General features: G+C 43.1%; 1 long non-coding RNA gene across 1 annotated transcript; it reads left to right on the forward strand.

The window, feature by feature from the left end:
* Window positions 1–6,891: 6,891 nt before the first annotated feature.
* Window positions 6,892–24,625, forward strand: LOC128324098 (uncharacterized). The gene is made up of 3 exons (XR_008306638.1): window positions 6,892–6,954; window positions 21,251–21,469; window positions 24,511–24,625. It is a non-coding gene; the product is annotated as an uncharacterized LOC128324098 (long non-coding RNA).
* The last annotated feature ends 2,010 nt before the right edge of the window (window positions 24,626–26,635 follow it).

A 26,635-nucleotide genomic window follows, 5' to 3' on the forward strand; every position in this document is an offset into this window, starting at 1 on the left:
ATTCTGGATGAGGTTCAAAGTAAAAGCCCTTTGTGTAAAGCCTCCTGGTGGAGTGCTAACTGATCAAGAACATATTATAGCAATTTAAAATGCATCTCCTGCTAGAGACTTACACCCTTTATGTTCTTTCTTGAACTTTACTTTATAGTATGAAAAAAAATAATTACAGATTATGGTTCCCTCACTGAACAACTCCAAAAACTACAAGTGCTCTCATGCTTGGTCTGGACAGCAGCTGCAGAAGTTAATTTTGCTTTTTCTGAAACATTTGATTATAAACAGAAGTTGTGCTGTTTAATCCAGCATTGGTTACAATCGTGACAACTGATGTTTCTGATTATGTACTGGGAGACCCAGGCTCACCCAACACCATGGGAACGATTCAGAGGGGACTGTTGCCTTTCCTACAAGAACTCTCACTGATGCTGAGAAAATATATTCAACTTGGAATACTTGCTTGGGTCTGGCAACAGACATAGGGGGAACTTACCTACAGGGCCTTGCATTTAAGCCACGTACACACCATAGTCCCTTGACAACATTAATAAAGAAGGAAAAAGGAATTGAGTTAAGCAGGCAATCATATTGCTAGCTTGCCAGCAAGATTGCCCTCTTATGAAATCGAGAATAGAACAGGATAAAAAAAGGACTGAGAGGACAGCATGCTGGTCAACAGATTTATTGTCTTGCCTGCCTTTGCCCTGACTAGGCTACCAGAGGCAGATGAAGTAGTAGCTGTACATTCTTACTGCAATTATACAAAAGCAATTCAAGGCTGCAGATTGAACATGACCAGTCCACCCAAGACTATATATAGGACCAGATTTTTTGTTATTATTATTATTAATTTTTTTTTTTACAAAGAGGCAGCCCAACAAGCTTTAATCTACTTTTGTTGCTTATGTTTAGAGTGCATTATTTATTATTATTTATTTATTACATTTATATAACCCTCATCCAAACAGCTCTGGGAGGTGCACAGCAGCAAAAACAAAACTAGTGTTGGTCATTTTAAAAACAATCAATACAAAACAATTTTAAAACCAGCTTAAAACCAATAACAAAATATTAAAAATAGTTTTAAAACCCTGGAAAGCCAAGCCAAGCAGATAGGTTTTAAGGGCTTTTCTTAGAAAATAGATTTGTTCTATGAAGCCCATACCAGGTACTTGTGCCAGAGGAATTATTGTTCAACACCTTGCACGTAATATTATGAGATTGTCAGAAACAAACAGTGGTGCACAAGAGATGTATTTTAGTAACACTGCATTTTCACAAATGTGAAAGATACACAAAATGCATTATACGAGAGTAAGCCCATTATCTTCAATAGGCTTATTTGTGTTACACAATTGGTACAGATTTAATGTTTGAACAAATGCAGCATTACTAGGCTGACATACTCTGCTCAGTATGTGAGCCATTGTCTATGAGATCTGCGTAGCTTTCCATGAATTGATTCCCAAGCTAAAGCAGCTATACAGTCCTGTGTTACCGGCTAGCCAAATGATAGGAGAGCAGTGACATATATGTTGCCACTACAGCCTGTTCCTCTTCAATATTCAGGATGGGTAAAGATTGCAAATGACACTGTAGTGCCCTTTGACACAGCTCTGATTGCATGTCATGCTATCATGTTAATGACCTATTTCAGTAAACAGCTAAGAGCATTTACATCGGAAATGCTACAACAATACAGTAATCAAATTCCGATCTACAGTTTTTAACAGGGAAGGGAGTCCCAAAGAACTGATTTGTGACAATAGAGCCCAGTTTAACTCACTAGAATCTGAAATTTTCTTAACAGAATGAAACAATATACCAAGAAGATCATCTGTGTATTAACCTCAAGCACATGGGAAAATTGAACAGTTCAACAAAAGTTTAGAAGAGAATTAGTAAACAACTAATTTGAAAAGTAGAGATAACAACAAACTATTTGCATGAATGGGAAAGAATTGTCATAGTTTTCTTTTAAATACATCTAGTAGCTATTTTAATCTATTTGGTTGGTAATACTACAAATGATTTGGTAATCTGTATTATTCTCACATGTGATTTTATTACTAATTTGTTTAAATATTAAAAATAAGGCTAGAGACCATTTATATATGTATTTTTGTATTTTATACTACCTGTCTCCCAAGGCATTCAAAGTGGTTCAGTTTTAAATACTTTGGCAAACGGCTATAGAAAACAGAATAAAAATGGAATATATTTTTATTTGATGCACTTATTAGAACATTACTGATCAAAAATGTATTTTCATTGACATATTAATCTTTATGATATTTATTTCCCCAAGAAAAGAAAGATTTAGATAATCCTCCATCTTAAATTTTTCTAGAGTTTTCTTCATTAATAGAAGATAATAATTGTAAGCAACGTACAATTTTTAGATAGATGTATAAATATGGAAGATGCCCTTTTGGGGAGATGTCAGTAAGGGAGGGGAGGGATCCACACAATACATGAGTTCTCCTCATCATTGCTAGGCTGTGTCAATTGGTTGTCTCCTTGGTTGGTTTCTTGGCAGGAAGCCCAACCATCAGCCACCTCTTCTCTCCTCCTCCGTCTCCCCTTTGTAAGTCCTGGAATTCCTGCCCTCCACCCTCATATTCTCACAAGCGTGTGCCCTGTTGCTGCCCTCATGAGAGCTCTCAAACCTGCTTCTCTCTTGTCAATCTGACAGTTGAGCTAGAAACACACCTTGCCCAACAGGCATCTATTGATGCTCCATGACTTCTGGAGCTTCCAGCTCTGCATTGGCTGCCAATCAACTATGGAGGTTGGGCTCATCTGCTGACAGGTCCAGCTGGGGATGGGGCTCCACAGATATTTTTAATATCTTATAACAGAAGTATTTATAAAAATCTATATAAAATAAGTCTATATACAGTCTATATACATACAATGTAATATTGCATGCAACAGATTAAATGAATAAGACTCTCGAAACAAATTGGCAGCCAGCCCAGATACCTCAGTCAGGTGAAATATGAGACCATCAGTCCACCCTTCTTAAGAAACATTTTGCTTCAGCTTAAGTTTTCAGACAGGCTGACATGATTAGGAAAATTACGCAAAGTAGCCCCGTGGCTGACAAGATGCACAGTCCTAACACTGCTGTGGACGAGAAAGCAGCAGTGCTGTCAGGGAGAGTGCCGGTTGCACCACCAATGTTACTGCAGTGTCTTTCATTCACAACTGGAGAAACTGTGGTAATGTTGGTAGCACAGCTGGTGTCCTATCCACTTGCACCACTTCTTCCATGTCCACAGCAGATCTGCTACAATACCCCCCTGTACCCAACAGACCTGCGCATCATGTCAGCCACTGAAATTAAAAGAATTAGGCAATGCCTAATTTGTTCTTTTAATTTGAGCGGGACTACTTTGAGTAGTTTTCCTCATCATGTCAGCTAGTCTTCAAAGGCACTCCCATAGAGAGTATATTAAACTATGAATCACCACAGCATGCACAACAGTGGAAGGAGTGCCCTGCTAATGCGGCAGAGTGAGGCAGTTGCCTCAAGTGGAAGATTGAGAGGCAGCAAGTTGGCTGCCTCCATGTGATGTGTTTAAAAAACCAAAGCAACTCCATTTTACTTAGAAACCCCATTTCTAACCCCAACCCAGCCCAGGGACATAATTTACATCACTGCCTTTACTGTAGCAAAATTTTATCTATGAAACTTGTTAAACATAGTCAAGGTTCTCACTATTTTTCGCTGACACAGTCAAAAAACAGGATCTAACCAAATAAGGAGTAATCACCCGATGAACAATGAATCATTCGCATGTGTACTAGATACTTGGGCCATGTATACTGTGTCTAGGGTGTCAGCATCATTTAGATTGTTTGTATAAACGTAAGATGCACCTGTAACCAAACTGTAATCAGTTTGAGAGCATGAGCCTATTGATTACCTATTGCTATCTGCAGAGCAATAAAACCTCAATTAATAATTCCCAATCCTCGTGTCTGACTGATTGGTTAAGCGGACCCAGGAATGAGCCCCATCCACATCACATGGACCCACTACCAATGCCTCTGTCTGTCTCACTCCACCCAGACCCACTCTTGCCCCCAAATAGTTTTTCTTGTTGCACACAAAACACTGCCTCAGCCTTAACTCCTGCTCTCTCCTTGCTACATTGGGCCTTCTGCTTGCTCAAAAGACGGAGGGTGAGGAACTCAGAGTATCTGACAGGGAGGAAAGACTTCCTGCCATTCAGCCTCCCTGCTCTATGCTTTTTGAACAGGCAGAGGGTACACCATAGCAAGGAAGAGGAATGGTAATGGCTGGTGCTCCCACCTCTACCACTATCAAGTTATTTGTCCCCATCTGGTCCTCCACTGATTGCAGGTGTGTATTTGTTAGCCAACATAGCTTTGCCAAGGGGCAAAACCTTGATGGGTATTCAGTTAGTTCATTGCAGGGGCTGCTGTTTTTGAAAGAAATTGATACATTTTATTCTTATGCCTCTGTTATGGCCTCTTTAGATCAAGAACATTTATTATTGAATAATAATAATATAAATAATATATTAATATAAAGGAATAATATAAAGAGAAATGTCTACAAATAATTTAATCTATGTTTTTATGGCGGCTAGAGTAACATATGCATTGAATCGGAAGACTAATGAACTGCCTTCAGGGAGATTGGTTGATAGAGACTTTGGCTTGTGTGGAGATGGCAGAACTTACAATATGGATAAAAGTGGAAACCTTTCTTGTTGTATTTAAAGAATTATTTTTTTAATATGGATCTTACAGCTGATTTTGAAGTTTGAAATGCAGGTTGGGTAGACTAATGGTTTTCTTTGTTCTTTAAGTTTTAAATTTGTGGTTGGTTGTTTTCTATTAATATGATAAAAAGATAAAGTTTATAGTTGTTATTTCACGAAAAGAGGTGCGCGGGAAGTCCAATTATGTTTGTTATGGATGTTATGGTTACTATTGTTAAAAATCAATAAAAATTAAATTTAAAAAAAAAAATCAAGAACATTTCACTCCTTCTGCCCTCCACTCTCTCAGTTCAGAATCTAATTTAGACTGCAATATTTAGAACCAGTGTGTAATGGATTAATTAGGCACAATTCAGCCAAAGATGCACACTTTAAAGTCTCATTCATTATCATGAATATGTAAAGCAGATGCTGCCCTCCTTCACAACTGAAAAAGTCTGCATTTGCTTGCCTGACCCATAAGGACGATCATGCCCTATTATTCCTTGCCTGCAGCCAACTCTGACATGGAGCACCTAGGTCTGCTTGTGGCATAATAACATGGCTAATATGAACTGTTCTATACAGGGTGAGCATAGTATGCACTGTATGTGGCTTAATGCGTGGAGGATCCTGCTTTAGGGCAACAAACTAGGGTAGTTAACCAGCTTGTCCCTTTTAGCTCAGTGATGCTATAAGCATACATAGGGTCAAAAGTGCATGGACAGATTAGCATATGCAGTTCATACAACTGCTCTTGGTAGACTTATTTTGGCAAATGTATTAATATCTATGAACAAATGATGAGATTACAATTCCTAAATTTTAATCTTTTATTTATTATTTATTTTTATTATTAAAACTTTTATACCGCCCTTCCAAAAGGCTAATCTTGCATGATAAAACAGTCAGCACCAAAATATACTATCTCTTTAAGGTGTGTGTGTGTGTGTGGGGGGGTGTTACATACACCACAACCTCTAGATTGAGTTGCTCATTATGGTTTTGGAAAGCGTTTCATTCTAGCTTTCTTTGTATCAGATTTTTGTTTTGGCTCTGTGAGAATCTCCCAGTGGAATCCCCTATTTTGCATACAATAAGTCTTCTGTTGCAGGAGAGTTTGCAGCTAAACTCAAACAGAACTCCACACAAGCTCTCTTTGGGAGTCAGACAGTATAAGGGAAAATGTAAACAGAATTATATTACTTATTACACAAAAGCCAGCTGCATCCATAGAACTATGAGAGGAAATTCACATTCAGTGGGCCTGTAGATAGCTAGGTCTCTCTGTAGTTTTCTAATCTCTGCTAATCTAAATTCTCCTTGACCTTGCTCACCTGCTCCTTCCAGCATCTTGTCCCCTGGAAGAAAACAATAGTTAAAAGCAAATGGCATATTGATCAGCACAGATAAAATCACAACCAACACTTACACGGTAAATAACAAATAATAATAATTTTGTTCAAAGAGATCTTGTGTGGTCTCAGCAAATGCAAGAACAACCTCTCTTGAGGACAAAGAATGCACCTCTTTGAAATCAACTTCTGACATAATGATCACAGTCTTGTAGGTAGCATAGTCATGTTAAATACATTCTTTATGTAGCAGGATGTGCAAAGCTCTCTTTGGAGGAGCTGATGGCATAGAGCGGGTATGCTGCTGATCTTAGTACAAACAATCAATCAGCCTTAGAAAGTAAAAATGAGCAGCCACCATAGCAAAACTCTGGGCTTGGTAACTCCCATTCCTCCACCAAGTTTGGTCAGAAGTGCATTTAGAGTTAGTGTGGCCCTATTTTCACAACTACAAAAATCTCCATTTAGATGTCAACATATAGGTTATGTAAGAAGCTGCCTTATAGGGATGTGCAAACAGGTTCAAATTCGAACCGGTTTGGTTTGAAGGTTCGAACTCGGACCAAACAGGGCATTGCATTGGCAATTCCGGTCCAAGTTCGAACCAATCAAGCCTGGTTTGGTTTGAACTGGTTTGAAGAGGCTCGAGGGTTCGAGCCTCCATTATAGGTCCTAGATGCCATTTTGTGTTACTTGTCTTGCTTGATTTCATTTGCCAAGCTCCTGCTTCCCTGATTGGCCAGATGTCCCTGGCTCTCTGATAGGCTTTCCAGTGGTGCCAGACCTTGAGAACTGGCATCCTATTGGCCAGGGAGGAGGGCAAAGCTGGGGGATCCAAAAGGATGGAATTCAAGTTCTATTTAAAGGTAAGCCCTGGCCATGCAAAAATCACTTTTGCTGTTGGCGGCGGCAGCTGATGAGAGAGTTTGGCTGCAGACTTCTTGTGCCTGCCTGCCTCTGTGGTGGTGAGGTCTCCCCAGTCTCCTCTGCCTTTTTTTGTCTCCCCACCCCCACTGCCTCTTCTCCAAAGTAATTTTCCCTAGGGGAGAGAGAGAGAGAGAGAGAGAGAGAGAGCAAGCACACGCGTGTGTGTGTGTGCTGCTGCTGCTGCTGCTGCTCTTTTTGTGTTCTGCGTGAGTGACTGTCTCTCCTGCTCTGTGCCCACTGCGAGGGGGCCACAGGCCCTTTGGCCTAAGGCCTCAGCTCAGCAGCCTAAGTTGATTTATTTCATTTTGGGGTTTTTTTGGGGGGGGGCAGGGTTAGTGGCCTGTGGGGTATTGGGCGGCGGCAACAGGTGGGAGGTTTGATGGCCGGCTTCGGCCACGTGAGTCCCGGCCCAACTGGTTTCACCTTGACAACATCTGTAAATTGAATGGGGGGACAGAAAGGATGGCAGAAAATGAGAGAGGAACGTAAACAAATTGTGGGGGGAGAGCGGGGCACAGGCAGAAGCAACACCTGATGGTCCTCATTATTGCACACTCTTTGTGATAAAGGAGGATTGCTTGGTAGCTGAGAGAGTGGAGTCCTCTTTCTTATGCTTGTGGACTCTGTTCCCTCTGTCAAGTCATACCAGGGGGTTCCTTGTTTTCTCTGGAGCAGGTGCTTTTCTTTTTTAACCCTCTTCCTGCTGTACTTAGCACACCACCTGCTGCAGACGCCAGTGCAGCGGCTGCCTCCCCTCTATCGTCTTTGCCTCCCTTCCTTTTTTTCTCACCTATTCCCCAGCACATTTTTTTCCACCAGCTTTTTATTTTATTTTATTCAGTGTTTCTTTTAGTTGGTTAGTTTGTTTGGGTTGGTAGCCGGAAGGCTGCCTATTCTTCCTGTGCGCCCCCCTCCCCACTGTGCCCACCTACTGGCAGCCAACCACTGGTCAGGTAAGGTGTTTTTCCCCCCAGTGTGTGTGGGGCAGAAGATTATTCAGGACGAGGAGTAGGTGGTTTTTCTTTGGTGCCCCCTTTGTCCTTAGTTTTCATTAAATAGGGCCTCCTTTCTTGTTTGGGTTGGGGGAGGTATATTTTCTGTGTCTTTCTTTGCAAGTTGTTTCTTGTTTTTGCAGGTTCCCCCTTAGTTGTCCCCCATTGTATTTGTATTGTGGAGTTGTTGTGGGTGGAGTGGGTGAGTAGGTGCATGGTTTAATGTAGGGTTTTTGCACACACACACACACACACACACACACACACACACACACCATTTTTCTTAAATCTTTAAAAAGCCCATTCAGCTGGACTGTGGTCCTCTCCTTGTATGCGAGATACAGTGAGCTTGTATCAGCCACACTGTGTGCAGCACCATCTGGCACCAGCATGCATTTCACCACTGATCTCTGGAACAGTGAGAGTGGAATGCATGCTGCTTTCCTTGCCCTAACTGCTCACTGGTGGGGCCCGGAGAGAGGGGGGACCTCTGGTGCTGCCTCTGGCTCCAGCGTGTCCCACACTGCATTTCCACACAGGTGGGTCCATCTTGCACATAGAAATGTTGGATGTCAAGCACACCAAGGAGAAGGTGGCAGCCATACTCAGCCGTCAAATTGAGGAGCGGATAGGTGGGTTGCCACACCTCACCTGGGGCTTCATTGTGACAGACAATGGCTCCAATGTCACTGCAGCGGCAGCATCAATGTTGGAGTGTGTGAACATCCATTGCATAGCTCATACACTCCACCTGGCTGTCAGGGACACCCTCTGAGTTCATAGCAATTAAGATCACACATGGTTCTTTTTCTGAATGGAGGAGCAATTCCTACTCATTACATTGAAACAGGCTAAAATTGTTAAAAATTTATTTTAAAAAACAAACAAACATGAACCCCACCAGCTTCAGTGGGGAGTTGTGGCACAATTTGCCTTGCCCCAAACCCACATTGATGCCCAGGCACACACCCCCGGGGAGGACAGATGGGGCATCCTCAAGTTTCCATTATTCCCTATAGAGAAAATGCAAAAAATGTAAAAACGAACTTCAAAAAAAATTATATCGCAGGTGTCCAATTGTTTTGGGGTTTGGTGGGTGGGGTGGTAGGCAACCATGGGTGCCTACCACCCACCTCGGTTTTGTGCCTCTAGGTCCTCTGCATAGGGAATAATGGGTCAGTTTGAGTCCCCGTTATACCCTTACCTGTAGAAGCTTTTAGAATAGGTTTGAGTTGGGTTCAAATTCAAACTGAACCAAAGGTTTTGGTTTTTTGTTTGTTTTAGCAAACCCAAAACCAAAACTACCTACCCTGGTTCGAATTGGGTTCAAATTCGAACCAAACAGGCCAATCCAGTGTTGTGCACAACCCTATTGCCTTATACCACCAACTTTATTTATTAGAAAATGTGTATGTCACTCCTTCACAAAATAAGTCCCAGGGCAACTGACTATATAATATACCAACAAAACAATAACAATGGCTCACATGTTACAGCTCTCATAAAGGAGGAGCAAGAGCTCCATCCTTGCAAGGACTGAGTACATAACAACAGCCCTGCTGGATCAAGCCCAAGGGCTACCTAGTCCAGCATGCTGTTTCACCAGATGTCACTGGGAAATCCACAGGCAAGAGATGAAGGCATGCCCGTTCTCCTGCTGTTGCTCCCCTGCAACTGGAATTTAGAAGCATCTTGCCTGTGATGCTGGAGGTGGCCTATAGCCACCAGACTAGTAGCCATGGATAGATGTTTTCCATGAATTTGTCTAAGTCCCTTTTAAAGCCGTCGAAGGTAGTGGCCATCATCACATCCCACAGCAGAGAATGCCATAGATTAATTATGTGCTGTGTGAAAAAGTAATTCCTTTTGTTGGTCCTAAAATTCCTGGCCTTTAGTTTCATGGGATGACTCCTGGTTCTAGTGTTGTGAGAGAGGAGGAAAAAAAATTTCTCTCTATCTACTCTCTTCTCACCATGCATAATTTTATATATCATGTCTCTCCTTAGTCACCTTTTTCTAAACTAAAAATTAGGAATGTGAACATTGATTCAATCTGAATCGATCTGAGCTCAAAATGGGCCGTTTTGAGTGTTTTTTTTAACTCAAATCAAAATGCCCTTGTAATAAAGTGCCTGATTCAAGTTTGAATCAAAACTATCCTGATTCGCTATCGAATCAATAACTTGACTATCAATTCAAGTTATTTGAGCACCATTTTGAGTCCCATTTTCACCTTGCCAATTGATTTTCTGGCACTGGATTCTGATTGCCTTAGGATCTCCTTGCTTGTTATCATTCAAATCAAGTATTGGCATGGGCAACTGTGTCTCCATTGGCTGAGGGGAGGGTGCAGGAATGGGGGAGACCAAAGGAGGAGATATCTAAAAGTATTTAAGGGCCTGGAGGCAAAGAGCCTCTACAGAGTTCCAGTGCCATTTGACAAGGCCGACAAGAAGGAGGGAAAGCCAGTACAAATTACTGGGCCCAGTGGTCTGAAAGGGGGCCTGGGACCCAACTATTATGCATATGCTTTTGTCTTGCCTCCTGCTGCCACCCCACACCCACCCCGCTGCCACCCAGGTCTACCCGGTCCTAGTCCAGCATTGTAGCGACTACCCCACGCTGGCATTGAAGACTGTTCAGAAGCTTCAGCTGGTTCAGAACGCTGCCACAAGGATGCTTGTGGGTGTAAGTCACTTCACAAGTATTACACCCATCCTGCGTCAGCTTCATTGACTACTGGTCTGCTTCCGGGCTAGATTCAAGGTGCAGGTATTGACCTTTTAAGCCCTACACGGCTTGGGGCTGGGTTAACAGTCGGACCTCATTCACCCATATGAATCTGCCAGGGCCCTCTGCTCATCATCTCAGGCCCTGCTCATGACTCCGTCAACAGAGATCCGGTTGGTGGGGAGTAGATACAGGGCCTTTTCTCCTGTGGCCCCTCAGCTTTGGAACACACTCCCTGAAGAGCATCACCATGCTCCCTCCCTGTTTTTTAAAAAAACATCTCAAAATGCACCCTTTTAAGGAGGCTTTTTAATGCTCCATTATTGTTTTGTTATATCTGGTAGGTTCTTTAGCTTTTTATAATTTTCAGTTTTAATTTGAACCTAATAATTGTGGTTTTTAATCTGACTTTTTTTTTAAAAAAAAGTTAATTTTATTACTTTTATTGTATCTGTGTTTATCTTATTTTTGTGAGCCACCCCGAGCAGTAGTGCACTGGAGGAGTAGGGTATAAATATTTTTAATTAAATAAATAAATAAATAAATAAATAAATAAAATTTTCTTGGTGATTGCTGTAAGATGAGCTCCATGTCTGGCCTTGAGACTTACTTGTGCTTCACTCACTGTTCTGTGCTCTGCATTACAAGGGGTATACTCTCAGTCACAATGTGGCTGAAGACATTGCTGTATTTGAGTTTATGGCTATGCTTGCTGCTAAGGGTGCTGTTGCGGCAGCTGTTGCAATACTGGAAATTAAGGATGGAGTCATAATTGTGTGTGAGAGAGCAACTTGTGCCAGTGATTTTACTGTAGTGCAGGCACTGTGGCTGGCAGAGGATTCTCGTTCAATGATTCTTTTTGGTCATTTTTGGACTGTGTTTGAAAAAATGTTGTTCTGTGATGGGAAGGACAGATTCCCTTTTATTGTGTGCGTCTAATCTGCAGTGTTTTGCAAGGGAGTGAGGCAAAATGCATTGCAAATTGCAATGCAAAACTTGTGTACACTCTGAAAGTGCAGTTTATTTTAGCCATAGGGAACAATGGGGAACTTGAAACACCTCGTTGTTCCCCATGGGTAGCTCCTAGGGACACCAAAGTGGGTTGGGTTGTACCTACCATCTAACCCACAAAAGAAATGGGCAAGTAGGCAATTTTTATTTTTTTTTAAAAAAAGATTTTCCCTCAAAACCCCATAGGATCCTATAGGGGTTTTAGGGAAATGTTTAAAAATTGCCCACTTGCCTATTTATTTTTGGGGGGGTTGGGTAGTAGCAACATAGGATTCCTAATGGTGCAGAGGGGAAGTAACTTGCCTAGAGAGCAGGAGGCTGTTGGTTCGAATCCCTGCAGGTGTGTTTCCCAGAATATGGAAAACATATATATTGGGCAGCAGCGATACAGGAAGATGCTGAAAGGCATCACCACATACTGCATGGGAGGAGGCAATGGCAAACCCCTCCTGTATTCTACCATAAGAAAACCTCATGGCTCTGTGGTCACCAGGAGTTGACACAAACTCGACAGCACAACCTTTACCTTTAGTAGGTACAACCAATCATGCCTTACCACCCAACCCACTTTGATGTCCCTAGGAGCTACCCATGGGGAACAACAGGGTGTTGAGTTTTGTTTTGTTTTTTAACTTATATACCACGGTTAACAATGACATAAAAACAATTAAAACAAATATAAAAGGTTAAAACAGTTTAACAATTTAAAAACAGCATAAAATTAAAACCTACAGATTTAAAAAGCTGAAAAAGCTTGGATGAAGAGTTGGATCTTCAGACATTTTTTAAAAATAGTCAGAGATGGGGAGGATCATATCTCAGCAGGGAGCGCATTCCACAATCTGGGGGCAGCAATCGAGAAGGCCCGTCTCCATGTGGCCACCAGACGAGCTAGCGGTAACTGAAGACGGACCTCCTCAAGTGACCTCAATGGGCGGTGGGGCACATAACGAAGAAGACATTCTCTTAAATACCCAGGGCCTAAGCCGTTTAGGGCTTTATAAGTTATAACTAGCACTTTGTATTCTGCCCAGAAACCTATTGGCAGCCAGTGTAGCTCAATGAAAAAGGGAGTAATGTGGTCTCTCCGAGATAACCTGGAGACCAACCTGGCTGCCGCATTCTGAACCAACTGTAGCTTCCGGACTACGTACGAGTTCCACATTGTTCCCTATGGCCAAATCTCTTGAATCAATCTGAGTGATTCAAGGTTGATTTGTCGAAACAGCTGGCTATGGTCACTGTTTTGATGAATCAATTTGAGGATTTTGCAATTCACTTTGAGCTAAAATAAAAAATCACAAAATCTGATTTGTGCACTCCTACTAAATATCCCCAGATGCAGTAACCCTTCCTTATAAGGAAGGTGCTCTAGGCCCCTGATCATCTTAGTTGCTCTCTTCTGCACCTTTTGCAGTTCCACTATGTCCCTTTTGAGACAGAGTGACCAAAACTGTACACAGTACTCCAAATGTTGCTGCACCATAGATTATACATAGAATGTATAAGGACATTGTGGTATTAGCATTTTTATTTTCAATCCCCTTTCTAATTATCCTGAGCATGGATTTGTCCTTTTTTAAAACAACAACAACAACAACAACAGCTGCCACACACTGATTTCAATGAGCTGTCCACCATGACCCCAAGATTTCTTTCCTGGTTAGTCATGGACAGCTTGCAGCCCATCAGTATATATGTGAAGTTTGGGGGTTTTGCCCCAGTGTGCATCACTTTACACTTACTTACATTGAACTGCATTTGCCATTACAACTGAGTAACCTCGGGGTTACTTGGGCAAGAAGAGGGGAAGTGGAAGTGGTTTTCACTTCTTTCCCCACCCTGCAAAAGCCCTGTTTGCTTGTAGAAATAAGCCCCTGAGGGCTGCACTGCCCTTCCTGACTTCTGCAGTAGGGAGATGATATTACTGGCTTAATTTATAGGGCTTCTGAAAGGATTACACAAGAGAAGTGCTTTAAAGTTTGTTGCAATCTTATGTATATTTACCTGGTAATAGGCCCCACTGACTTCAGTGGGACTTATTTCCAAGTAAACATGCAATACATAAATGCGAACGTAATTAAGTAGGGTACAGAATGATTTGTTATGGTCAGTAGATATCTTTTCTTCTAGAAAGGGGCAATTAACCTACTGCTGCCAACATGGCACTCACCATATCCAGATCTATCTTTTCCACAGTGTTATTGGGGTAATGCAGGAATACAAAGGGAGGATCAGCTGGAATTGTATATATTATTAATTAATTAATTAATTATTCTTTATAAGCTTTCATCTGCTCCATCTATGATAGCACTGATCTCCCCAAAAGGTCTAGGTGGAACAGGATTTTTTGCTGTGTGTGTACTGCACACGTCTGGATTCTTCACATCTGCTGTGCAGATGGGCAGGTGGTGGAGATGGATCATACATAGGCCCCATGTGACTTGTATGTCTAAGGTACACTGAATTAATGCTCCTGAGACCTGAAAAATGAACCCAGGTGGAAGTGAACTGAGTTACATGGTTTGGGCCTAGTGCTCAAACATGTGCATCAAGGCTTCTTCATCAATTAAAGCTGTGGCCAGGCAGCTTTTGGCTGAGTGACAAGTTGCTACAGTGGTCTGTCAGCAAAAGGCATGACAGTGAAATAGTTTCTTTCAAAGAGAAAGGGCTAGTACTGCCAAATTTTCCACTACTGAGTACTATTATTTTATTGCTATTTATTGTTTCAGCATGAAACTCTTTGGTCCTGACAAATAATACATTCAGAGAATGCTGGAGAATCTAACAGCAGATGGCTGGTGATAATCTGTTGAGGGAAACACCATAATTCCTTCTATAAGGGAAAAAAAGCAGGTCTAAGAGCTGGCAAATGAATTGTTGCAAATTGGGCCAATATATGGTGTTACTAAATGAACTATGTTTGGGGAATTAAGATATTTTCTTTTAAATCCTTAGTGAAGGATTTCTAATTATTTGGCTAACTGTCCTCCACAGAATGATAACCTAATATAATAAACAATCATTTAATATCTTCCTTCGACAAGAGGCCAAGTGAAAGACTTGCTGCATCTTAGCATACTGTCAGTAATTTCTCATGCAGTGTGTTTCTGGACTTCATTTTTGGGACCATAACTCACATGATCTTTCACATAGATTGTGCAGATTAGATCTATAAAATCAAAAGATACGGTATCTACTCAGGACAAGATTTAACAACCATCGTTGATTTTTTTTTTTTTTGAACAGACAATACAAGCTGTGCCAGTTCCTGTCAAAATTTCACTGACTGTACTAGGAGTTACTATGCTACATGGCACCTGAGGAGCTGTGTAACTCTTGTTCCTGTGCACTTCTCATGTATTTGAATGAGAGTTGAACTCAGTCGTCTGCAATGTAGACTGTCTACATTTACAAGTGCAGTACACTGGCGTGGGACTGTAAATTTACTTTATGACTGTCAAATGCTTGACTGTCCGACCATAAAATATCGGACTTGTTATGAAAGTTAAATTTATATATCACTTTTCAACAAGTCCCTATCCCAAAAGGGCTCACAATCTGAACAAAACATACAAACCACAAGTTAGACACCTGCAATTGCCACTGGAGGGATGCTATGCTGTGCTGAACGTTGTTCTCTCCCTGCTTGATGTAAGACAGTCACCTCTTTAAAAAGGAAAGGGCAGTCTCTTCTCTCTGTAGGATACCCCAACCTTCAGCAGGAAGGGGATGTATCCTCCCATGCCATGGAAAACCTTGGCACATTCGTTTAGATGGCCATGGATTTCAATACGGCTTAGCCATGACTAACAGTTTGGATGCTGCCCAATACAAACATGTAAGACAGAAGGGAGGGGGGAAATCTGACTACAAGCAACAGTGAAACAAATTAGCCACCAATTGTCTGGGAAAGAAAAAGGTCTTGATGTGGTGCCTAAAGATAACAAACTAGGTTCCCATTGAATAGCTTTGGAGCAAGGCTATCTCTGTCCAAAAAGGACTGCCGCTGGCATACCAGCTTCATCTGGTAGAAAGTGCTTTGTTCCACAGAGGTCACTTGAATTTCCAAAGTAAGGGCTGGACCTAGCAGCACCCCCAGAAGCTCTGAATGTGATTGTTAAGGAGCACAACACTAGCCAGAAGTGGCTGGCCACCACCTTCCAGCTCAGCAGAACCTCCCATAAACAGCACCTTCATTTTGGCTGGATTGAGCTGCAGTTTTTGTCCTCATTTAGCCCACAACCAACTCTGAGCACCTGTTCTGAACATCCACTGCCTTCTCAGAATCAGCTGGAAATGAGAAAGAGTGGGTTACCATCATCATACCACAGTACATAGCTATCATACCACAGTACATAGCTATGGGCAGAAGTTCCCCAGCAATACCTTCTTGATCTTTCAGACCGCTTGTGTGTTGCTGTGTATACCCTCTATTTTTCCTTTTAAAAAAAAAAAAAAAAGTCTGTGCTTTAAACTAATCTGTCGATTTTCTAATAATGAAGGAAACACCATCCGGGTTCCACCCTCTGTATGGCGTTTAGGCAGTATCCTGTTCATGTATATATTGTCAACAGGGGTGTAGCTAGGGAAGAGGGGGTCTGTGTTCATCCCTCTTTCTGTGTTCATCCCCCCAGAGTGAGAGAGATAATGAAGAAAATAGGGAGGGGTGGAGTTGCAGGGCCCTCAGGAGCTGGGGGCCCGTGTTCTTTGAACCCTTTCGCTCAATAATAGCTATGCCCCAGATTGTCAGGAACAATTCTCTCTTTATTTGGATGGCCTCTCCAAGTAGTGCCATTGAGGCACATCTTGTTGCTCTGTCCTGTCACCTGTGCCACTAACATCTCCAACGCCCACTTTGCCTCTAGGAACAAACAGTGGTGAGAACTGTAGAACTCAACTTAAAATATTACTTTCATACACAAACTATGGGGCAGACTGGCAGAGCTCAAGGTTTAACTGCTTCGTGCTGCTCTTCCAAGCATGAAGATGGTGCTTTAATAGGCATTTCTATGACACTCAGCACAGTAGTATCTGAGCACCTACTGATTTTCAGAGCAGTTCCGGCTTTGCTTTCCATTTCTAATCTGAGCTTTGGCATTCTTTGCTCCCTCTCCTGCGTCTGATCAGACTAAAAATAACACAAAAACACAACTCAGAGAGGGAAGGAAAATAAAATATTTCAATTCTTCGAGCCAGTTATTCACCTGTACATGCAGAAGCTGTTATGCCTGCCTACTGAGGGGCATCCAGTGCTGCCCACTCAGCCCTGGCCCTCCTCAGGAGGAGGAGGAGGAGGAGGAGACAATGTTTGGGCTCTAATATTGGGGTTGCATCCTTTTATTCAGGCACTTTAAAAAAGGGATCACTCTTTTGATTGATCTTTCACATGTGGCTGTGTAGAGGCAGATTTCATACACTGGTGGCTGGATTGAAACAAACAAACATCAGAGATCCATATTAGCACTGGTTGATTAAAAAAAACCTCAGGAAGCCTTCAATAGCCCTAAAGGATCACAAGAATGTAAGGATGTGCAAACTGGTTCAATGTTGAACTGGTTCAACACCGAACTGGTTCAGTTTGACAGTTCAGGGTCAAACCAAACTACCCCCAGTTCAGTTTGACCCCAGACCATTTGGGGGAGTTTGTGAATGTGCTTTTTTTAAAAAAAAGATTTTTCTTGATGTGGGTGGTTTGGTTTGGCCGTGCTGGGAGTGGTCTGAGGAGGTCCCCCCTCCCCCTGCTGGACTCCCTTCTTCTGCAAATTGCCCCATCTGGACATTCTTTGGCCTGTTCTGGGCCTCACCCTCATTGTGGTGGCCATTTTGGAGGTCACTGCTCATGCACAATGGGCCTCTGTGTGGCCAGGCCACTAAGAGGCTCATTGGGCATGCATGGTGGTCTCCAAAATGGCCACCGCAATGGGGGTGAGGCCTGAAACAGGCCAAAGAACACCTGAACGGGGCGATCTGTGGCAGAAGGGAGGCCGGTGGCAGGAGGGAGGACCTATATGGCCCCCTTCAGTGGCCTTGGAGAAGGCCCCTGGAGGAGGTAAGTGCAAAATAATATATATTTTAAAATGTTTGTGAACCCCCCAGCAAACCAAACCATGGGTGGGGGGACTGAATTGGCCCAGTCCGGGTCCGATTCAGCCTTGAACTGAACCAAGCCAGCTGGCTTCATGCACACCCCTACAAGGATACATAGAATTGACAAGTATGCTGGTAATGGCAAAATGAGAGCTAGCCTCTAGTCTGCATTTTCCACCAGCCAGGCCTGGTCCAAGCCTTCCTAGCAACTGAGGTGTGGCGTGGTGAGCTGCTACATCCATCTCCCCCTATCTTGGCTCTTCCTTCCCCTCCAGTTCCCACAGAAACCACCCTCTTACCTGATTCAGTGGCAGCACATGAGCTGCAATGCCCACTCTACTCTGGGTTTTGAAAATCCAAAGGGAAGGAGCAGAGGGCAAAGTGGCATGCAGACTGTGGAGCAGGATTTATGCTCGGAGCTGACAGATTCTCACATGTACCTGATTCTCGCATGGTATCTACCATGCTTTCTATCCACACAGTTTAGTGCAAAAGCAATGAACCAAGACCACATGAAGCTGCTGTCTGTTCTAAAAGAGGAGTCAAATAGAATTGATCTCCCTCTGGATATTCAGTTGCTATTAATGAAATGTTTACGATATCAAAACACAGGGTGGCAGTAGTCATTTTGTTGGAGAAATTAGTATTCCAGAGTAGCCACTTGTGTGGGCTTTCTCTCCCCCTTTCTTGACAAAAAAGCTATTGCTGTTTATTTAGAGAATCTAAACCTAAACTCTTGGTGCCAACATTTGCACTAATGCATTTTACATTAGTGGGCTGCATCAGGAAATCCTGACTTTAGGTGCCAAGGGGGTAATTAATATTAGAACAAGTTTGCAAAATGATTGTGTTTATGTGGGAGTGAAGACTAAGTACTTGCATGGATTAAAACAGGCATCCCTGTTGTGGTGTGGGGGAAGAGGGAGACACGGAAAAAAGTGTAGTTCATGGAAAACAGGATTTTTCTTTTCTTTTAACAATAGAAAGTCATGGTGCTTCTGTTGAATTTGGCCTCACTCTCCAGCGCTTTTCTACGTTAGTGTCTAAAATGCTTAGGAGTCCTATTCATACAGAGATAGATAAGGATAGACTTTAAAAGTGCACTATTTTTCTTTGCTTGTGCTCTCTGCAATTTCATAAAATCAAATACATCTGCATATTATTAGCTGTCTCCTTGGAGCACACCCAGGGATGTGCTCAGACTACATGCAGAGGAAAAGGAGCACCAACTGAAATCTGCAACAGGTTTGGAACAGGTTTTTCAAACAATTGATGGACTTTCTGAGTACCCAGAAATGTTGGGGGCAATATGCTAAATCATTGTAAACCGCTTAGAGAGCTCCGGCTATAAAGCGGTATATAAATGTAAGTGCTATTGCTATTGCTATTGCTATTGCTATTTACAAACCTGTGAATTGCAAACCTGATTCCATTACTGCATTGGCTTCTGCAATGTGCTCTACATGGGCCTGCCTTTGTATGTGATTCGTAAAGTTCAGTTGGTCCAAAATGCAGTGGCTAGATTGGTCTCCAAGGTTTCTCGGAGAGACTATATTATGCCTGTTTTAAAGCAATTACATTGGCTACCAGTAGATTTCTGAGCAAAATACAAAGTGCTGGTAATTACCTTTTAAGCCCTAAATGGCTTAGGACCAAGTTACCTAGGAGAGTGCCTTCTTCTGCATGATCCTAACCACACATTGAGGTCATCGAGCGAGGTTCGTCTCTGGATGCCTCCAGCTTGTCCGGAGGCGACTCAGGAGTGGGCCTTCTCTGTGGTTGCTCCTGGGCTCTGGAATGCACTCCCTATAGCCATCCATGATTCAACATCTTTACCCGCCTTTAAAAGATCCCTTAAGACACACCCTTTTAGCCTGGCTTTTAGTAATCTGTGAATGTTTTACATCGTTGTTTTAGTGATTGTTTTATTTTGCCTTTATTGTATTTACTTTCGTGAACTGCCTAGAGCCTTCGGAGTCAGCCACTATAAAAAAAATTATTATTATTAATTAATATTATTATTAATGAGTCCATCAGGGAAATTCTACATAGAGTGGCCCCTGAAATCACTATTGGCAATCCCCGCTCTAGCATACCTCTCACATTACCACCTTTCAACTGTCCCTTCATGGATCCGGCAGTCAGTCGTTATCTCCAAAACTCATGACACAAAAAAACAATTCACCTTGAAGGCGATGCTGGACGTTTTCCCTTCCTAACATTGTAAGCCTGCTTCATGAAGTACAGTTGCAGGGGGCGGGGGGAGATTTATACGATCTGAAGAGAAACCAGAGTATGAAGTACAATAAGAAGTTCTCATCAATGGTGCAGATACAGCTTGTAGTCCTGGTTATAAGTGCTCTGTTATCCATACTGGCAGGCCTAGAAACATCATATTAATAAAACTACATAGTTGTTGCATGCACTGTTTGCATACTTCTTATTTGTCTTTGATTTATCAGTCCCAAGACTATATAAATATCAGATTTGTATTTTTTTTTAAAACAGTTGATTAGTAATTTGCTTCACTAGAATGAGGAAGATTACTGTTGCAGAGATGTTAGGATGATATAATGATGAATACTTACAATATTCTCCATCAACATTTAGACCTCTGCAGCACATGATAGAAAAGCAGTGCTTCATCTCCTTTGGAAAATGGAAATGGAAATAGCACAAGTTATTTAACTGATTGCCTAGATTAGTCAAAGTACCATGCTCAACCTACCTCAAATGGATTTCCATTCAATTTGGTACAATTTGCATTGGAAAGCCCTACCTCAAGGTGAGGAGGTAGGTACATGCTAATAGTGATTAAAACACCATAACTACACAGTCAACGTTTCTGGGAAATCTTTGCTGATCTCAGACTAAAGTTTGTTTTATTTAAAAACCTATACCTGCCTTTAACAGAATGCTTACAGCTGAGTAAAATATAAACAATATGAAAAAAAAAATGGCCCAAAGATGCAAAATACATTGTCCTACAGACCAAAGGACAGGACTAGAGGTCAATCGATAAAGAGTCAAAAGTGTTGCCTAACTTATAGATGATTCAGGAACTGATCAAGCAAGATGAAAATGTTCCCTAACAGACGAGGAAAGTCCATGTTGGAAACAACAGGTTGCTTACCTGTAACTTTGGTTCTTCTAGTGGTCATCTGTGCTCTTACACCATAGGACTTTGCGCCTGCACAGGGACCATTTTGGAACATTCCAAGCTTCTTTGAGTTCAGGCAGGAGTCCCGCCCCCATCCCCTTATGCACATGTGCAAGCCTCCTGTTCCCCAATCTCTGAGTCCATCAGCTAACAAACTAGGGGAGGGGAGGATGCATAAGAGCACAGATGACCACTAGAAGAACCAAAGTTACAGGTAAGCAACCTGTTGTTCTTCTGCATCTTACACCATAGTGCACATCACAAGCTGAGGCTTACTTGGAAGTTGGAGTCAAAAGCAAAGAGCGACTGTAGTACAGCCTTCCCGAAGGTTGAGTGTTCATGAGACTGGACATCTGGAGTGTAGTGTTGGATGAAGACAGCGGATAGCAGCCTGGCAGATGACGTCCAGAGTTACAGAGCGATCAAAGGCTATGGAAGTGGCTACTACCCTAGTGGAATGAGTCTTCACAGGTAAGGGGAGAGCCTCCTTAGCAATCTGATAGGTCAGTTGGATGGTACAGTGGTCCCTCTACTTACGAAATTAATCCATTCCGAATGCACATTTGTAAGTCGAAAAATTCGTAAGTCGAAAAGCGGTTTCCCATAGGAATGCATTGGGAACGGATTAATGCGTTCCGGAGCCTAGAAAAAAGACCCAGACCCCCAGTAAGGCTTGCAAACTGCACAGGAACATTTCTTTTCAAGAATAAACAGGCAGTAAACAGGCAGGCAAGTCAAGGAAACCGCATGTAAAATTTGTAAGTCGAGGAAACCCCATCTAAAAATTTGTAAGTCGAGGAAACCCCATCTAAAAATTTGTAAGTCGAAAAAACCGCATCTAAAACCGGATCTAAAACTGCCGTTTGTAACTCGAAAAATACTTATGTCGAGTAGTTTGTAAGTCGAGGGACCACTGTATTCACAATCCACTGGAAAGAGTTTGAGATTAAACTTGCCGGCCCTTCTGCGGGTTTGTAAAGGAGATGAACAAGGTAGTAGTAGATTGCCACGGGGCCATGAAGTAAGCATAGAAAGCAAGTGCTCTGCGAACATCTAGGGTGTGGAGATTGCGCTGGGCAGGATCTGAAGGTGAAGGGGGGTGGAATATTGGGAGAACTAATGGTTGAGAACAATGAAATGTTCATATAAATGCATCTCTGGGGGAGGGTAGGGTGCCTTCTTGTTTGAAGGAGGCAATAGTTAGACCTCTTCTTAAGAAGCCTACCCTGGATCCCTCAGCAATGGATAGTTATAGGCCAATCTCTAATCTGCCCTGGCTGGGCAAGGTAATCGAGAGGGTGGTGGCTAACCAGCTCCAGGCGGTTTTGGAGGAATCTGATTATCTAGACCCATTCCAAACTGGCTTTAGAACGGGCTATGTGGTTGAGACAGCCTTGGTCGGCCTGATGGATGACCTTTACCGGGGAATCGACAGAGGGAGTGTGACTCTGTTGGTCGTCTTGGATCTCTCGGCGGCGTTCGATACCATCGACCATGGTATCCTTCTGGGTCACCTGGAGGAGTTGGGAATAGGGGGCACTGCTTTGCAGTAGTTCCGTTCCTATCTCTCGGGTAGATCCCAGATGGTGGAGCTTGGTGACAGTCGCTCCTCAAAGCAGGAGCTCTTATATGGAGTCCCTCAGGGCTCCATTCTGTCACCAGTGCTTTTCAATATCTACATGAAATCGCTGGGTGAGGTCATCGGGAGATTTGGTGTTGGGTGTTATCAGTATGCTGGTGACACCCAAATCTACTTCTCCTTTTCATCTTCAGGAAATGGCACTCACTCTTTAAATGCCTGCCTACAGGCAGTAATGGGCTGGATGAGGGAGAACAAATTGAAGCTGAATCCAAGCAAGACGGAGGTGCTCATTGTGGGGGCTCAGAATCTGAGGAGTGAGTTAGTTCTCCCTGTGCTGGATGGGGTTACACTCCCCCGGAAGGAGCAGGTGCGCAGCTTGGGAGTACTCCTGGACCCAGGCCTCACCCTGGTCTCTCAGGTGGAGGCCATGGCCGGGGTGCTTTCTGTCAGCTTCGGCTGATTCGACAGCTGCGTCCATTCCTTGAGAAGGATGACCTCAAAACAGTGGTGCACCAGCTGGTAACCTCCCGGCTTGACTATTGCAATGCGCTCTACGTGGGGCTGCCTTTGTATGTAGTTTGGAAACTTCAATTAGTTCAGAATGCGGCAGCCAGATTGGTCTCTGGGGTAACCCGGAGAGACCATATTACGCCTATTTTGAAACAATTACACTGGCTGCCGATATGTTTCCGGGCAAAATACAAAGTGCTTGTGATTACCTTTAAAGCCCTGAACGGCTTAGGTCCAAGTTACCTTAGAGAGCGCCTTCTTCTGCACGATTCCCACCGCACATTAAGGTCATCTGAGGAGGTTCGTCTCCAGTTGCCACCGGCTCGTCTGGTGGCGACTCGGATGCAGGCCTTCTCTATGGCTGCTCCAGAGCTGTGGAATGCGCTCCCTGTGGAAATCCGTAATTCGAGTTCTCTGTTGGCCTTCAGGAGGGCCCTTAAAACATATTTGTTTGGCCTGGCCTTTCAGGGCTAAATTTTTTTTTAATTTTTTTTAAATTTTTAATTTGATTTAGGGTTTTTTATTACTTAACACACACACACCCCCGGCCTTGTGCAGAGGGGAGGGAGTTTGTCCCAGCCTGTCCTGCACGAAGCCCAAGAAGGGTTCCGTTTGACTCTTTTGGTCAAGGGGCGGGGTTTCGGCCAGGATCAACCGATCCCCGCCCCATTTTCCATTCTCTCTTCAGTTGGGGCCAGGCAGTCACAGGAGAAGGAGCTCTCCCCTCCCTCCCTCCCCGGTACAGAGTGGGTCTAGCGACTGGTCACCTGAAGGGGCCGAGTAGGAATTTTTTGCTCCCAATGCATTGGCCACTGTTGGGGTTTTTTCCGCCTACTCCGTTCTGTGTCCTGGGTGCATAGTTAGAGTTAGGTCGGCCACAATGGCAGGAACAGTGCGGACGGGGTGGTAATTTGAGGGTTAGAACATCGGTGAGCACCCTTGGATATGTAAAAGGGGTGATTGGTTAATCGCTCCTTTGTAGCCTGTGCGGCACGTGGAGAATGATTGCCATGAACCCTGCTTCAGGACTTCTCCAACCTTTGGGCTGTGCGGTCCGGGGTGGACGAATGCCTAGAAGTATCCAGATCCTCTCTTACAGAAGGGGGCGGTTGGCTTTGAAGGAATTGGGTGGGGTGTACCTGCCCATTCCCGAGCCAGGGTGTGTCACCCAGTAGGGTGCTGGGTAGGACTTCAGAGTTCTGACCTGCTTCTATTGGCCCGCACTGTTCTCTAAGGGTGATTAATCAGCTGGTGTTCCAGTCTGCCATGCCTCGTGTAATAGTTAACAAAGTTGTGGCCCTTTTCTTCCATACTTAGTCTACGTGTCTTCTTGAGCTGGGGTCTGGGGACAATGTTTAATTTTTGTTTTAAAATGTTTTTAAATTGTTAGTTGTTGTGTTATTGTTTTAATTTGTTTTAGCTTTTCATTGTTTTATAAGTTTGTTTTAATTGTAAACCACCCTGAGCCATTTTGGAAGGGCGGTAAAGAAAGAAAGAAAGAAAGAAAGAAAGAAAGAAAGAAAGAAAGAAAAGATACAACTTTTGGTAAGAAGGAGATGCCTGGTCACAACACAACTTTGTCCCTGTGAAAGTTTAGGTAGAGAGGGTCTATTCGGAGGGCCCAGAGTTCAGTGACCCATTGGGCAGACATAATAGTGACTAGGAAGGCCATCTTCCAAGAGAGGAGGTGTGGATCAGCAGTCGCTAAGGGTTCAAACGGTGGATTTATAAGGCAAGAGATTACTATGGAGAGATCCCACACCGGTGCCATGACTGGGCCATTGGGGAACTCGTGTTGAAGTCCCTACAGAAATTGTTTCACTGTAGGGTCACAGAACCAGGAAGGGCTGGTAGATGGCATTTGGGCCACGATTGCTGCGAGATTAACCTGAAGAGACAAAGTCTTAAGGAACTTTTCCTTTAAGTAAAGGAGGTACGCACAAATGGTTTCAGTAGTTAGCGGGATAGTAAGTTAAGCCATCTCTGGTAGGAATGATTGGAAACATTTCCATTTTGAGGAATAAGAAGTGCGTGTTGAAGGCTTTCTGGCTGCTAAGAGAATCCTCTGTAGTTTGGCCAGGAAGGCAGCCGTATCCTCCATGCTGAGAGTTTGAAGTTGTGCAGATTGGGGTGCAGAATCTTGCTATCCACCTGTGTGGAGGTGAGGGTGCAATGGCAAAGGTATGTGTACGCCAACTGAGAATCACAGTAGCATGGGGAATCATGAGCAGCAAGGCCACCATGGGGCAATGAGAATGCAGTCTAGGCCTTCCTGTTGTATCTTGAGTACCACCCGTGGCAAGACAGGTATTGGCTGGAAGCGATGGGCGGAAAGGCCTTCCCAGGATATGGCAAATGCATCCCCCAGGGAGCCTTTCCCTTTGCCCGCTCTGGAGCAAGAGGGGACATTGGGTGAGGAGTGTAGACATGAAAAGGTTGATTGTCAGTGTACCCCACCACTTGAAGAGGGGGAGTAGCACCATTTTATCCAAACACCATTCGTGTGTATCTGCCTGAACTCAAAGAACCTTGGAACATTCCAAAATGGTCTCTGCGCAGATGCAAAGCCCTATGGTGTGAGGCACAGAAGAAACTGTGAAAACTCACCTAGTAAGTAAACAGCAGAGTATTTTGAAAGGGTAGGGTTTCAATAAGGTTTCAATAATTATTGGAATTAGATATAGATGTCTACTGCTATATATTATTAATTATTGTAGTACATTTCATTAGGTTAGCATGTACACTACTGTTTGTTTGAAATGAATAATTCTTGTACTTAAACAGAAGAAAGCCAATCTGCATTAGAATATGCAAATAGATTGAGAGAATTCAGCTACCAGTACCTGTCCTAGCTCTGGGGCACATTTGTAATGCTGGAATGAATCTCAAACCATGCTGTGTGCAAAATCCTCCTTCTTACAGAACTATTGCCTCTTGAACCTCTGCTCTTTTAGGAAAGAACAGCTCTCAAGTTTCCTTCCACCTATTAGGAGTTCATCTTGGCAATTTTAGCCTGCAGTTTTAAATCCAAATCATATTGCTGTCATCATATGGACAAATTAGGAGTGTGATTATGAATCCCACTGCAGCTTTTTTCAAAGTTGATCTCTCTTCAAGAACAGGTCCCCAAAACACAGGATAGGACTGATGTACACTACTTGCTGCATAGAAGATTTCTAGCTTGTCAGAATTATTGAGAAGGGAGAACTAATGCTAAATGCCTTCAGGGGTCTGGGCAGTTCCATTAGGAGCTACCACTGGTAAAGAAACAAGAGTTTCACAATTAGTGTAATGTAGTGCAGAGTTCCAGTAATGGCAGTTAGAAAGAAGCTGAGCTGGGAAGAGCTCTGCCACCAAGGATACTGAGTGTGCTCTGCATGCAAAGAGCAGAACTTCAGAGTGCTTTGAGGAACCTGAAATCCTTCCATAGGGAATATTGCACAGACGCAAAGCCCACGTTGTGAAGGATACCAAATCACCATTAAGTTTCAAGAGTTCAATAACTAGTGTAATATCTAAGCACCGTTTCACAAAAGGTACTACTT

Source organism: Hemicordylus capensis, chromosome 4 (assembly GCF_027244095.1).
Source record: "Hemicordylus capensis ecotype Gifberg chromosome 4, rHemCap1.1.pri, whole genome shotgun sequence".
Lineage (NCBI taxonomy): Eukaryota > Metazoa > Chordata > Lepidosauria > Squamata > Cordylidae > Hemicordylus > Hemicordylus capensis.